General features: G+C 43.4%; 1 pseudogene; it reads left to right on the top strand.

Moving 5' to 3' along the window:
• Nucleotides 1-477: 477 nt before the first annotated feature.
• LOC145716174 (large ribosomal subunit protein uL11 pseudogene) lies at nucleotides 478-2,362 on the top strand (annotated as a pseudogene).
• Nucleotides 2,363-13,548: the final 11,186 nt, after the last annotated feature.

Genomic DNA, 13,548 nt, shown 5'->3' with positions numbered 1-13,548 from the left:
AAGACCTGAAGAAATTTACCTTACACGCATCCTTTCTTAGGAAGTTACAAGAAATAAGAAGTCACAGAAAACAGGACCTGCCCGTTACTAGCATATTGTCTCTTGTCTCAGAACTGTAAACCCACACTTGTAATACTCTGCTACGTGATGCCGGACTGAGATTCTGAAAATGCCTTCCGCCTCGGCCAGCTGGCTCCCTGTTAACTTGTGCTCATAGGGAAGGGGTTTGCCAGAGGGGGACGGGAGGGCTGGAGAAGGACGGAGGGACGTGCTCCCTCCTGTTTGCTTCCTATCTGCAATTCCTGAGAGGATCACGCTGGCCACCTCTTCACCCTGGCAGAAAAACCTTCTTGGAGCAACAGCTGAAGCCAGTTTGCAGTTTTCCCAACACTTGCAGAATCTACTTTACTGTGCCCTAGATCTAGATCACGATACCAGCCCCAGCCCCAGCCCAGCCACTGCCTTCACTGCCCCACCTCCGCCTTCCCACACATGCAGTTAAAATTACTGGTATGGCTTTTGGCTTTCGGCTCGGGGAGGCAAAGGTGCAACTTTCTTCGGTCGTCCCGAATCCAGGTTCATCCGACACCAGCCACCTTAGTTCGACCCCCAGTGTGATCAAAGTCATGTACCTGAGGTGCAAGGGTGGGGAAGTCGGTGCCACGTCTGCCCTGGCCCCGAAGATCGGCCCGCTGGCTCTGTCTCCAAAAAAGGTTGGTGATGACATCGCCAAGGCAACCGGTGATTGGAAGGGTCTAAGGATTACGGCGAAACTGACCATTCAGAACAGGCCCAGATTGAAGTGGTACCTTCTGCCTCTGCCCTGATTATCAAAGCCCTCAAGGAACCACCAAGAGACAGACAGAAGCAGAAAAACATTAAGCGCAGTGGAAATATCACTTTTGATGAGATTGTCAATATTGCCCGACAGATGCGACACCGATCTTTAGCCAGAGAACTCTCTGGAACCATTAAAGAAATCCTGGGGACTGCCCAGTCTGTGGGAGGCAATGTTGATGGCCGCCACCCTCATGACATCATAGAAGACATCAACAGTGGTGCGGTGGAATGCCCTGCTAGTTAACTGCAAAGGCAAATGTTTCAATAAAGGATCATTTGACAACCAAAAAAAAAAATTACTGGTATGGTTTCTGAAACCTGATAGTAGTGAGAGGAGACCCCCGCCCAGTGGGCTATGCATCAGACTGGTGGGTTGCTTGAATGGATAGCCCCAGTTGGTGACCTTCCTGTATCTATGCTCTTTGCAGACTGACTTCCAGAATCTTTCATTGAAACATGGAATCTGTTTCTCTACACCTTGATTCTGGACTGCCACTGTGACTTGTTTGGCTGGGAGAATGAGATGGAAGTCATGGTGAACCAGTTCCAATCCTAGCCTCAGGAGGTCTTGGGTATTTCCTTTCTCTCTCTTTGGAGTCCTCGTCTCCACCATGCAATCTCAGCTAACCCGCTGGAGGAAAAGAAATCATGGGGCATGCCATCCCACAGCCAGCTGCCTCACCCCTACCCTCCCAAGCAGGGCTGTAGTTAACTGCAGATGCCTGAGGGAGTCCAGCTGAGCCTGGGAGGACCAGCGCGAAGAGCTCAGCCCAAACTCCAGCCTGCGGGACTGTGAGCTGAATTAAGTGATTGTTGTTTTTAACCACTACATTTTAGAGTGATTTGTTGTGCAGAAATAGCTAATTGATTCACAGGCTTAGTTAGAGAGCAACCAGTCCATATTGGAGCAGGAGGCCTCAAGGCTCACCAATGGATGTATTCAGGAAACAAAATGATATCCTTAGATAAGCTAATGTGTTTGAGTATGTTGAAAGAATATTTACATTTCTAGGGGAGAGTTAAGTAATGATTTGCTTTTAGATTCATTCATAGAAAGCTAGGCAATTTATAATCAAAAAAATTGTACAAGAAAGACAGTGCATCATAATGTTTGACAGGTCTCACCTATGAATAATATTCACACAACCATAATAAAGCAAACACTGAATATTGTTTTAACCTTAAATTATGGTATAATGATATTGGGAGGCTGGGGGTGGGTGTGACTTCATGCACATGTGTGATGGAAGATGAAGAGGTAAAACGGGGAGAAATCTAAATCCTATCTTCCATGATTAGAAGTCAAGAAATAGCAGAATGAATATGTTGGAAGCATAGAGAAATTTCAGAAGAAACAACTAAGATAAGTAGATGGCTCTGTGAAGTCACAGCGTTAGTGGGGTGAGTTGGGACTTATTGTAAGCTTTGTGGAACTATTTGATATGACTGTGTGTGTGTAATAAATATATGTGTGTGTGTGTGTGTGTATATATATATATAATAAAATTCAAATTTACTAAAATGAATGGCCTTTGTGGTTTTCCTTCTGCAGTAATTGCCAACTCACTATTGTGAACTTGATTCCCAAGGCTTGGTTTCAGTAGTTCTGTCTTTCTGTGTTTTTACTAGTGGAAATGCAGATAATATTCCTTAAAGTTCTCTTGTGTCCCATGGGCCCTTGCTCCCAAATCTAATCACCGTCTTTGGTTCTCCCTTCCAAATACGGCGGCCCACCTATCTCACCATCATGTGTGTACAAGAGCTCAGGACATCTTCCCAACCAGTTTCCCCATCTCTCATCTTTCTTGTTCCCTTCAAATATTCTTCACTGAGCTACCAGAAATGATCTTTCTAAGCAAGTCATCTCAGGTCATGGCCCTGTCTAAAATTCTCCTTCATCTACTCACTAAAATGGCATGCTTGGTCCTTCATGGTCTGGGCTCTCACCTTTCCAGCCTCATCTCTTGCCACCTGTCAAGCTTGTCTCCAGCCACATAGCCTCTTCCCACCCCTTGTTTTTGTCATGTTCTGGTTTTCTCCTTAGTTTTTGCACATGGGATTCCTTCTGGCAGACCCTATTGGTTACCAACTCAAAATTCACTCTTCCTTCTCTTTTTACCTACAGATTCCTAGAAATCCCTCCATCTCAGGGAAGGTAGGACCTAGTCTTAGTCTGGAGGTGGACATATAACCCAGTTCTGGCTAATTATTTGGAAGAGTTCTGGCTATGGAACATCAGGAAAGCTTTTCCCTTCGTGATAAGAGGAAAGTATGCAAGCAAAAACTCCCAACCCCATGGAGATGGGCTAGAGACCTGGACCTGCTGTAGAGCAGTGGGAGGAAGAAAGGGGGTGCCTCCTGGAACTCAGGCTTCCTACAGTCTCTGCACCAATGATAGAAACACCACGTGACATTTTGCTGTAGAAAAATAACTCCTCGTTTATGCCACTGCTGACTAGGGCAACACTTGAAGCTGAAAGTGTTTGTATTGGATATACCTACACTTCCCAGCCTCAAGCCTGCTCATTAAAGAGCTCTGTCCCTGACCCTGTGCACCTAGAGCTGCTTTAATTATAGCATAATAGCTAACAGCACCAGATCGGAAGCCAGACTGCCCCGGTTCTTCACCCAGCTCTACTGCCTACTGGTTGGTAACCTTGCACAAGTTATTTCTCCTCTCTGTGCCTCAGGTTCCTCGTCTATTAAATGGGGATAAGAAATTATTAGCTGTATCTAATTATCATAGGGAGTAAACAAGTTAATAGATGGAATGTACTTTGTACCTGGCTCCTGCTAATCATTCCCTTAAATTTTGCTGTTATTAAATAGCAATATATTAGCTTCGTCATACTCAATCACAATAGCCTAATAATCCTTTTCCCTGATAGGTTGTAAAGTTAATGAAAGCAGGGATACATCTGTCTAGTTTATTATATTCTCAGGGATACTTTGTCTAGACATACTGCCCAGTAAATATTTACTGAATAAATAAACATAGATCATACAACATAAACAGTATACAAAAAGTAAACCAAGTCAAACATTAACCCAATTGGAAAGGCTTTGTTCACCTGAAGTCAGTGAAAGGAGTTATAAATTCGTAGCTTTGTGAGTTCTAGAAGGCTACTGCAGGAAAAATTCCCATCATTGCTTCAAAAGACTAAACACCCATGTGCTCATCAGACCCCCAGTGAGCAAGCTTCATTCCATCAAGGAAAAAACCACAAGATCAGCCAAAAGATACTCAATAGCCAGTGTTGAGCCAGATGTCTGTAAGCAATTGCCTTGGCCTTGTCCACATTTGGCCTTCTGAAGATGGAGACTGTATCAAAGATAGGATGTGGGAAATAACAATAAATCAAAGCACACCAATTCCAGATAACTGTTCCTCCAGTATCTTTTTTGGTTTATTTTGATTTATCATGCTTTTCCTTGCCATTCATACCAGTAACAGAGGAACTCCCACTCTCTGGGCTTTCATTTTTTTAGTTAATTAATTAATTTTGGATTATTTATTGATTGATTTCACAGAGAGAGACACAGCGAGAGAGGGAACACAAGCAGGGGGAGTGGGAGAGGGAGAAGCAGGCTCCCCACCGAGCAGGGAGCCCAATGCAGGGCTCGATCCCAGGACCCTGGGATCATGACCTGAGCTGAAGGAAGATGCTTACCCGACTGAGCCACCCAGGTGCCCCTCTCTGGGCTTTCAACTCATCCTTATCCCTCACTTGAGCTGGAATGTCATGACAAAGTTATCCTTTACAGTGTGTGTGTGTGTGTGTGTGTGTGTGTGTGTGTGTGTGTAAATAGAGAAGAAAAATCTAGCACAAGTAATTAGGATTTTCTGGTTAGTATGCAGTTTTTTCCCCCTCATGTCTGCTGATAGGTAAGACAGGGGAAAATACTCCCTGGGCCTTCAGAAAGTTTCTACCATCCATCCTCCTGATAAATCACTTTCTTATCTCTTGCTTTCCCCTTCACCTTGAGCAATTATACCATCTTTCTTTGCAAAAGCTCAGTAATTGGAAAACTGGTTTATGAATCTGCTAACCTTTTCTTCCCTAAAGGTTTTTTCCCCCATCATACAGAAAGCTAAAGGAAAGAGAAGAGAAAGGGGGAAAAAAAAGTATGTATTTTGTGAGATCTAGAAGGATGAAAATTGAACTTATTTAATATTCCTACTAGTTACTTTTCAAGAAGAACTTGAAAAAGGGGCACAAGAATTTGTCTTTTTTTTTTTTTTTTAAAGATTTTATTTATTTATTTGACAGAGACACAGCGAGAGAGGGAACACAAGCAGGGGGAGTGGGAGAGGGAGAAGCAGGCTTCCCACGGAGCAGGGAGCCTGATGTGGAGCTCGATCCCAGGACCCCGGGATCATGACCTGAGCCCAAAGCAGACGCTTAACGACTGAGCCACCCAGGCGCCCCTGGGCACAAGAATTTGAACCTTTGGATAACAACAAGGCTGAAGGTACATGAGGCATTTTCTTTTAAAAATGTATATTTTGGGGGGCACCTGGGTGGGTCAGTTGTTGAACGTCTGTCTCTGGCTCAGGTCATGATCCCAGGGTCCTGGGATCGAGACCCATGTCGTGCTCTATGCTCAGTGGGGAGCCTGCTTCTCTCTTCCACTCCCCCTTCTTGTGTTCCCTCTCTAGCTGTCTCTCTCTGTCAAATAAATAAATAAAATATTTTTTAAAAATGTATATTTTTTTTGTTTTATGAGTAAGCTCTAAGTCCAAAGTGGGGCTTGAACTCATGACCCCAGAATCAAAAGTTGCATGCTCTACCGACTAAGCCAGCCAGGTGCCCCCTTTTAAAAATATATTTTAAAAAGATTTGTAGCCTCTGTATTGATCACACTTGAAACCACCTTTGCCAGAGGGTATTAGCTCCAGAGATCACTCCATAACAAAGAGAAATAACAACAAAAATAATAATAGCAACAGCTCACATGTATCAAGGACTGTGCTAAGCACTTTATTATTTCATTCACTCCCAACAAATCCATGTGATAGGTTCGATTATGATCTCACTTACCAAAAGGAAATGAAAGCATAGCGAGGCTAAAAATCACTTGCCTGAGGTCATGGAGTTAGTAGTAAAGGAGCTAAGACCCCAAAGAGGTCTGACTGGAAAGTGCACCCTCCCCACCAATGTGGGAACCTATATAATATGGGTCACCAGCATGGGACAGTTATCTGGAGCTGTTGTAAAGCTCCCTCTGGTCTTCTCAGAGCTTCTCCCTTCCAAGTGCAAGGTTTTCATCAAAGAGATCGCCACACACAAAGAGGGAAGGCAGGAGATGCAAAGTACAGTTGGCACATGTGCTTTGCTTGTTCTGGAAGTATTTTTAGGGACGCTTGGGTGGCTCAAGCAGTTAAGCGTCCAGCTCTTTGATTTCAGCTCAGGTCACGATCCCAGGGTCCGTGGGATCAAGCCCCAAGTTGGGCTCCACGCTCAGCGGGGAGTCTGCTGGAGATTCTCTCTCTCCCTCTCCCTCTGCCCCTTCTGTGCTCGCACTCTCTCTCAAATAAATAAATCTTTTTTTAAAAAAGTATTTTTAAAGACAGTGTTATTAGGCAGGTATTTTTAATTTGCAACAACAAAAATTCCCATCCCTTTCTAGGACGCTTCCTAAACCCAGAGAACATCTGCGGAGGGAGTCCCTGCCCATCACCCTTGTCAGCCTCTCGCTAGCTATATGGTCTTGTGCAGGGGCTCCGCCTCTCTGTGCCTCCTTTTTCTTGTCTGTGAAGTGAACATAATAATAGCACGTCTCTCACGTCATGGGCCCAGAGGAGGCCACAGAGGATTATTCCCAGGCCTTGAAACCTGGTGGAATTTTCACTGATGGGTTTTAAAATTTTTCAATTCTTCTTTCTTCTTTCCATTTTCTCCCTTGAGGAATGGGGATGTCTATAACTGCCTGCCCCACCATTGTATTTTGGAAGTAAATAACTTGTTTTCTAATTTCCCAGGTTCCCAGATGGAGAGGAATTTTGCTCTAGGGTGGATCATACAGAGTCTCACCCATACTTGATGTAGATGATTTAAATGGTGAGATTTGGGACTTCTGACTGGGTGATATTTAGATGAGATTTTGGATTTGAGTTGATACTTTCATGGGTTGAAATTTGGGGGAGTATTGGGGTGGGGTGACTTTATTATACATGTGAGACAGATGTGAATCTTTGGGGGCCAGAGGGCAAATAACAGGAGGCTGAAAAATGCCCCCCCACCAAAAAAGATATCCATGTCCTAATCCCCAGAACCTATGAATGTTATCCTATATGGGGAAAAAAAAAAAAAGTCTTTGCAGATGTGATGAGGTTAAGAATGTGAGATGGTGAGATTATCCTGAGTTATCCAGAAGGGTCCTAAATGCAATCACATGTATCCTTATAAAAGGAGGGCAGAGTGAAATTTTTCACACACAGAGAAGGTAATGTGGAGACAGACTCGGCCCTAAGCTAAGGAATGCTGGCAGCCTCTAGAAGCTGGAAGAGGCAGGAATAGATTCTCCCCAGAGCCTGTGGAGGGAGAACAGCCATACAAACACCCTCACTGTAGCTCAGGGATACAGACTGCAGTCTTCTGGCATCCAGAACTGGGAGAAAATAAGTATCTGTTGTTTTAAACCAGCAAATTTATTGGGCATTTGTTACAAAAGCATCCCACTTCCAGGTACCGGAATCTTTAGTCGCTTCTTGTGGCTGCTAGGGTTATTGGAAAAATTAAATAATTGCATACATAGAATGCCCTTAGAACAGTGCTTTAAAACAGTTGTCCTTTGTTTTTGTTAGTATTGTCATTGTTATGGGCATTGGAATGTTTTCGGGAAATAGAACTTTGCGGGGTCCTTCACCAGGGGTCCATGGATATTCTGGAGTGAACTATGAATTCCTAGAATTTGTGTATAGAACTCGAGGTGTATGTGCATATGTGTAGTTGTATATCAGTTTGCCAGGACCACAGATTGGCTGGCATCAACAACAGAAATTCATTGTCCCCTAGTTCTGCAGCCTAGACACCTGAGATCAAGGTATCATTTGACAGGACTGGTTTCTTTGAGGGCTCTGAGGGAGGAATCTAAGCCTCCCTCTATGACCATCTTCTCTATATCCCTTCACAAGATCTTCCCTCTAGGTGTATCTGTCTCCATGTCCGAATTTTCCCTTTTCATATGGATACCAATCATACTGGATTAAGACCTACCCTAGTGACCTCATTTTAACTTGATTACCTCTGTAAAGACTTACCTCCCAATAAGGTCACCTTCTGAGGTCTTGGGACTTAGGACTACAAAATATTTTGGGGGAAGGACGCAATTCAACCCATAACAGTGTGGATGTTTCCATGGCTTTCATCAGATCTCAGAAGTATCCAGTACGCATGCTCATACGTGCATAATCAAACTTGCTTACAGAGAATAAAAATCCTCTCAAAGGATAAAAGCCTAGCAGGAGAGCAGCAGGTAATGAATGGTTTGGGGGAGGGACTTCAAAGTGCTAGGATTCTCATCTCAATAGGCAGATGTCAGCTTTACGTGGTTGAGCAACCTTAACCCATACTTGGAAGTAAGCAGTTAATTTGAAGGCCATGCATGCAGTGGAAGAAGCACAGGCCATAGATAGACACGAATCTCCTTTGACACTCGGCTCTGTATGGCCTCACGTAACTGACTCAACTTCTAAGATTGTTTCTTGGTCTGAAAAATACCGCCTGCCTTAAGGCTATGGATATGAGGTACCAAACTCAGTGTCCTGATCCTAGCAGGCATGCAAAGACCTATTCTCATTATGAGTGGGGTACAGCTAATGGATGGGAGCCAGCTCCACAGCAGCACAGAATACGGGAGTAGTGGTGACTCACGCTCTGCCCTCAGTCGGATGCTGCTTGCCTCTTGTAAGTGAGCTTGGCAGGCCCGGCTGACAGAAAACGGCACTCAAGAAAAATGGCCCATTGGTCTTCCAGTCAACCAGAGTGGCAGGTAATCCTAGAGTTGCAATTTGATAGAAGACTCTGGCCCCCACTTGGGGCAGGCTCAGTTTCACGTTGTATGGAACATGCAATGTGTTAGTTAGGGTAAAGTCTAAGTTTCTGTAACAAAGAAACTCCAGAGGGCAGCAGCTTAAATGAGATAAATATATTTGTGTTTTATGTCATAGCTATTTGGATATGTCATCTCTAACTGGATTGCCAGGTGCCCAGCTAAACGCAATTACTATGGAAGAAGAAGAGAACAAATAGTGTGTGTGTGGGGGGGGCGGTTAAGCTAGCAGATCGCCACATCTAGCTCATGGGATCCTTTCCTTATTTGAGGTTCATCAGTGGCCCTGTCCTTAGATAAGTGACCTTCTTGATCATGCTCCTCTTCAGGAAACACCCTCGTTCTGCAACATACACACATACATGGACACCTGTATGATTGAGAACATATCTATGGGCCTCAAGTCCATGAACAGTGGAATAGTAGAGATTCAAGTTCTTATGATTGCACGGTATTTTGCAGTTTACTTAGTTCTCACCCTTCTGTTATCTTATTTGATCTTCACCTCAGCTTTGAGAGTTAGGCAAGACTTATTATCTCCATTTTAGAAATGTAGATATTTTTCCAGTGCTATGGCAACTTGCCCAGCTCAAGTGCAGCGTGCACACAAGAGCTGGGGATTAACACCCTCAGGAACAATCCTCAGCCAGTAAGGGATGAGAGTCTGTGACAAATCGCCTCCTACCTTCCTTGTCCCCTGGTGGGAGAATTCTGACATGTATTCCACATGGTACCTAAACTACAATTGCCCACAGTGGTAACTCACTCACTAACGCTCCTTTTATTGACTCTTCTCCCATCCCTGTCTTACTTTCCTTGCTCCCTCAGCTGGAACCCCCTCCAAATAATCCACCTACATCAAAGGCCTTGACTCAGGGTCTGGCCTCTTAGAGTCCTTTCCTAAAGCTTCCCAGACTGACGTTGAGATGTAGCTATCTCTTTCTCCTTGGATGATAGTCTATAAACATGGGCACATAGAATTCTGGGTGAGTCTGAAAACATGTGATAGAGGGACGAACAGGGTCCAGAACTCAGAGAGAGGATCCTGATGCTGTGGGCAGCTTGGGATCCAGCCCACCTTGAAGTCGGCTGCATTTTGACCTTGACCTAGCCATTCCTTGGTACCTTGAGCTTCAGATAGTTTTGAGTTGGTTTCTGTCCCTTGCAAACAAAAGAGTTGTGGTGGGATGATGTTAATTTTCTTCTTTCTGCTTATATTTTTCTATAATATAATAAAAAAATATTTTAATGCCCAAAATGACAGAATAAAGTTCTAAAGGGAAAAAAAGAAAGTATTGGAAATGTCTTTGACCAGTGTCCCCTTGAATAACCCATGTGAGGGCACAACCCACCTTTTTCTCTTAGTATCAGTGAAACCAGGCCTTCATGAAACAACAGAATCGCTGAACCGTGAGTTGTCACAGGCAATCACACTCCCCAAATGCTCCCACAGACGTGAATGACTGAGGGTCTTTCCTCTGTCAGCTCCACCAATCACCCAGACTCTTAGAATGGTTTGGATGTAGCTTCTCATTTGGCCCCAAAGCTGTGCCCAAGTTAATGACTTGGAAAAACATGCTATCATCCATATAATCTGTAAAAACCAGAGAGAGCCCTGAATCAGGCATTTCCACTGCAGAGGAAGCATTCACAAATCCTGCATGTTTCAATAATGTTTGCATTATTTCTCACAACTGTTTAATTAGATCCTGTGTAAACAGATGGGCTTATGTCTTTGGTCCTAATAGTTGTAAAATTTGGATAGTGTGCATCCTGACAATTACAAATATTGGCAGTTACCAAGTAATACTCTTTCCACTTAAATTCCTTTATGCTACAGAGAAAGCTGATTTAGTCTTTATGGAAACATACTATGGCTTTTTGTTCCCATGGCTTTTTTATAGCCAGAGGTATTCACAGATTGCTGGGCATCACTGGGAAGAGGGATGGAAAAAAACACAGAGCGCAGTCACCCCCTGCTCAGAGCTTGGGTGCGCCTCCATATACAGCTCCATGTCCGTGTCTTGAGGCAGACCTCAAAAAAACCAGTCCAGGTAAGATAGATCCAATTTTCAAAAATATGCAATTTCTTTAAGTAGTAACTTATATATAATCTATAATAAATATTGGAGGGGTGCCTGGGTGGTTCAGTCAGTTAAGGGTCTGACTCTGGATTTCGGCTCAGGTCACGATCTCAGATTGTGGGATCGAGCCCCACATCAGGCTCTGCACTGGGCATGAAGCCTGCTTAAGATTCTTTCTCTCCCTCTTCTCCCTCTGTTCCTCCCCCCTTCCTCTCTAAATACATATATATATTTAGAAACAATCCAAATGTGAAATAATTGTTTATTAGTTAAATTGTGGTGTACTCATCCTATGAAATCTGTGTGGCAATTAAAAATGATAATGTAGATTTTATGGCAATGGGGCAGAGGTATATCAACTATATATTATAAGTGAAAAAAAAACAGATCACAAAAGACTATGAACAGCATTATCTCAAATTTGTAAAAATAAAAACCATCTTTCTATACATGAACATCTAGAAAGTCTTACAGCAGAATGTTAATAGGATATATTTTGGGGTGGTGGGAATATATATTTTTATGTTCTTCAAGCTTTTCCAAATTTTCTATAATGAACATGATTTTATAATGAGAAAAACAAAATAAGAACAAAACCTAATTAAAATACAAAATAATGTTTTAGAGAAGGCAGTAAGGTGACATATAAGAAATCAGGAGGTGGGGCACCTGGGTGGCTCAGTCGTTAAGCGTCTGCTTTCAGCTCAGGTCATGATCCCAGGGCCCTGGGATCGAGCCCCACATCGGGCTCCCTGCTCTGCGGGAAGCCTGCTTCTCCCTCTCCCACTCCCCCTGCTTGTGTTCCCTCTCTCGCTGTGTCTCTCTCTGTCAAATAAATAAGATCTTTAAAAAAAAAAAAAAGAAATCAGGAGGCTATTCTATGATTTTTAAGGCACTCATTCAAAAACACTAAGTACCTACAGGGTGTCAGTACAAGTAGAAATACAGGGCTTTGAAAAAGTCAAGCTCTTCGCCTTTGAAGTGTTCACAATTTAGAACAGCACTGTCTAATAGAATTTTCTGCAATGATGGAAATGTCCTCTGCACTGTCCAGTGCAAGCAGCTATTGGGTACTAAGAACGTAGTTAGTGTGACTGAAGAATGGAATTTTACACTTTATTTTCACTTAATTTAAACATAAGTAAAAAAAAAGGGGGGGAGGCGCCTGGGTGGCTCAGTTGGTTAAGTGGCTGCCTTCAGCTCAGGTCATGATCCCAGGGTACTGGGATCGAGCCCCTCATCGGGATCCCTGCTCGGCGGAGAGCCTGCTTCTCCCTCTCCCTCTGTCTGCTGCTCTGCCCACTTGTGCTCTCTATCTCTGTTAAATAAAAAAACAAAAAAAATCTAAACATAAGTAGCCACAGGTGGCTAGTGTCTTTTCTGTAGAAGAAAAGACACACATGGAAATAATTAGAATGCACTAAATGCTAGAGAAACACACAGGATGGAGATATTAACTCCGCTCATTAAAAGCCTCTGAAAGGAGATACATTTTGGACAATGGGTCTAAAGTTATAGTTAGGAATTCACTCTGGAGGGAGAACATTTTGGGCAAAGGATACTACAGATGCAGAGGCATAGACATGACTGGCCTGGAACTTTTTATTTTTTTAAGATTTTATTTATTTATTTGACAGAGAGACCTCGAGAGAGGGAACACAAGCAGGGGGAGTGGGAGAGGGAGAAGCAGGCTTCCCGCTGAGCAGGGAGCCCGATACGGGGCGCTATCCCAGGACCCTGGGATCATGACCTGAGCTGAAGGCAGAAGCTTAACGGACTGAGCCACCCAGGTGCCCCTGGGCCTGGAACTTTTAAGAAAGAAAAAAAACAAAAAACAAAACAAAGTCATCAGGCAAAGATCATGTCCCATCAAGAAAGGTAGGGAGGGGGGCACTGGGGTGGCTCAGGCATCTGCCTTTGGCTCAGATCATGATCCCGGGTGCTTCTTCTTCGGGCTCTCTGCTCAGCAGGGAACCTGCTTCTCACTCTCCCTCTGCCCTGCCCCCCCGCTCCTGCTCTCTCAAATACATAAATTTAAAAAAAAAAGAAAGAAAGCAAGCTAGGGAGAATAATACCTAGACAACAATCCAGTAATATCAGATCTACAGAAAGGAATCATTTTGTTACTTGTCTAGGGGAATACTGTCACAATTCAGGTAGTAACTTTCAAGCCCACTAAAACCTGATATCTCAAGTAGAAGGAGCTCTTTGTCTGAGCCAAACACTATTCTAGAAGTTTTCATATACTTTATCTCATTTAATCACCACAGAAACCCCATTTTACTGAAAAGGAAAGCAGGGCTCACAAGATAAGTAACCACCGAAGAACATTCAGGTAGTAAGTGGATGACCTTGGATTCAAACTCTTGATTTAGGTCTAATTTTAAATTACCATAAAAAGATCAACATATACAAATATATCCTGTTACCCCCACCCAGGAAGACCATGAGACTGAAAATAGAAACACTCTGAAATAGAATGCAGACCCTAAGAGGTTATGTTAAAAGATTTCATGGATCATTTCTCAGCTCTAATGGTGGTATCCCAGGAGACAACTTCCATCATGAT

This window comes from Leptonychotes weddellii, chromosome 11 (assembly GCF_054177405.1).
Source record: "Leptonychotes weddellii isolate Sample4059 chromosome 11, ASM5417740v2, whole genome shotgun sequence".
Classification (NCBI taxonomy): Eukaryota; Metazoa; Chordata; class Mammalia; order Carnivora; family Phocidae; genus Leptonychotes; species Leptonychotes weddellii.
The sequence above is the reverse complement of the archived record's forward strand: the minus strand, read 5'-3'. Positions and strand labels throughout refer to the sequence as shown.